This window comes from Populus euphratica, unplaced genomic scaffold (assembly GCF_000495115.2).
Source record: "Populus euphratica unplaced genomic scaffold, PopEup_1.0 scaffold80.1, whole genome shotgun sequence".
In the NCBI taxonomy this organism is placed as follows: Eukaryota; Viridiplantae; Streptophyta; class Magnoliopsida; order Malpighiales; family Salicaceae; genus Populus; species Populus euphratica.
The window spans coordinates 325,894-328,453 of NW_011499960.1; positions in this window are offsets into that span (position 1 = coordinate 325,894).

The following is a 2,560-nucleotide window of genomic DNA, read 5'->3' on the forward strand; positions in this document are numbered from 1 at the left end:
ATCTTGATCTGGAAACCAAGATGCCTAAATGCATGGCAAATGCCTCCTTTTATAGGCCAAAATTGGAAACTATTGATTTGATAACTAAGTGTTGAATGGATGATCAACTCTTGACTTAGTGACAATTTTTATCTTTTTATCTACCAAAAAGGTCATTGATAACTTCAAAATTTGGACCAACCTTCTCATGAAAATTCTAGAAAATTGTGTCAGCTTTCCAAGAAAAAAATTCGTTTGGATTTCTAGAACTCGAGATATGGGCTGAACACTGAACAATGTCTGGGCTGCAGGATAAATTCGAACTTCTATGTCGTTACTAACATTTGGACTTCCAAACAGTAAAATTAAGTCATGTCTTATCCATGAATGTTTTAGGCTTATGTCTTAGCTTTCCATCCATATAAAGTATACCTAAATTCAAGGTCTACAACTTTAATTATGATCCAATTACTGAACAATGCTCCATTTTGGACTAAACCAGCATCTCTTTTTTAAGCTTCACCTTCTCTTTGTCCTTTCAATTTCAGTACTTCAACTCATCAATCAATTCTTTTATTTATATGATAGGCCTACATTTAGGATGAATATTTACCATAAATTAAAGGTATTTTATAGTATCATACTTTTTATTATAAAACATGATTTAGTTAAGGAGTTATTGATACTTCAAGTGTAAAATAATGATATAAAAGCTTGACAAAAATACAATTTTAAGTACTAATCATGTTTGCATAAAGGTATATAGGCAACACACATATAATCTTTCTTGTATAATATACTATCACCGATGTTCATACCAACAGCCTCAAGTCTGTCAGCATTTCATAGAGAGTTGAAAAATAATTACTACAAATGCCATAATTATCGACGACTTTGTAGACGGACTGCCATCCATCGACATGTCATAGAGAGTTGAAAAATAATTACTACAAATACCACTATCATCAATGCATTTGTAGACAAATTCCAATTTATCAGTATATTAATGGTGGGTCAATATTACCAACAAAATCACCTACGACCTGTGTGAATTCCAAAGGGCGGTGCATTAAATGCATCTTTGGCCATGTTAATTTACCGATAGAATTATCGACAGACTACAAAAAATATAGGGAGTAATTAAATAAAGTGATGTGAAATTCAAAATTTACCAACAGCTTTTCAAAGCATCACTGATGAAAGAATTAAAATAATATTAATTTTTTATTTTTATGGGTGAATCCATTGGTAAAACTACGCTATAAATCTTAGCAACTGCCTTTTCAGTTCATTTTTTCGTCTACTTCATTTCACAGTTTCGTTTTTCCTTTTCATTTCCTTTAAGATTTTTGTGTTTTTGGCTTCTAATCTTTAGTTTAATCTTCAACAAATTTAAAGGTATGTACTTCCTTTTCTTCATTTCTTTAATATTTTATTTTTTTATTTGTTTTTTGTTTTAGCTATTGTTATTTTTTGTATTTTTTTTTGTTTTGGTGTATTTTTATAATGTAGATAAATTCTTGAAATAAACACTTTATTAAAGTAAGCATATTTCATCCCTAAAGTCTATATTTGTTTTTGAATTTTTTGAATATATTTTATTGTTATATTGCCATAATTATTGAATAATTTGTTGAAGTGTAATTGTTAATGTTGAATTTACCTTATAATTAATAATTGAATATGTTGGAATAATTAGTAATTTTACTCTATTATTCATGATTTGTGTTTAATTATTTTTGATAATTTTAATTGTTAGCTATTTTGTTTTTTGAATTTTTTTAATATATTTTATTGTTGTATTGCCATGATAATTTTAGAATTTGTTGAATTGTAATTTTTAATGTTGAATTTACCTTAGAATTAGTAATTGAATATATTTTAATAATTAGCAGTTTTACTCTATTATTGAATATGTTATATACAAGATTAGTATAGATGAGGTCAATTGGTTATGGCTATTGCCAATATTTACAGGTTTAGAAAGTTTGGGCAGTCTCTAGTATAAGGGAAGTGCTGCTGAATTTTTTTTAACTTTCAAATTTAATTATATAATTATTCGTATAAAATTATGTAGATGCGTAGAACGAAATCCACAACTTGTTGCTCACGTTTGGTCACAACTAGTTCTTCTAGTAGTGAGGATAACATATCATTAGGTGCATGTTTATTAGTATTTAAAAGTGCATTTTTATCAAGGTTTTATATTATTTTGCACTTGAAGTATCAATAACTTCTTAACTAAAGCATGTTTTATAATAAAATATCTAATAATATAAGATACCTTTAATTTGTGATAAATGTTTATTGTAACCCATTTTTGGGTCCCCGCGTAAAATATATATATAGAAAAATAAGAAATTTAATAACAATAATAATAATAATAATAATAATAATAATAATAACTAATTGAAAAATAATAACAGTAAAAAAGGGGATGTCAGAATGCTCAAAAAATGGTCAAAAATTAGTTGAGGAGGTTTACAATTACAAATATTAAAATTTGGCAGTATTTTGTTAACTAATGAAAACCCTGTTGACAAAACAAATTAATTTTAGGAAGAAAAATCCAAAATAAAAT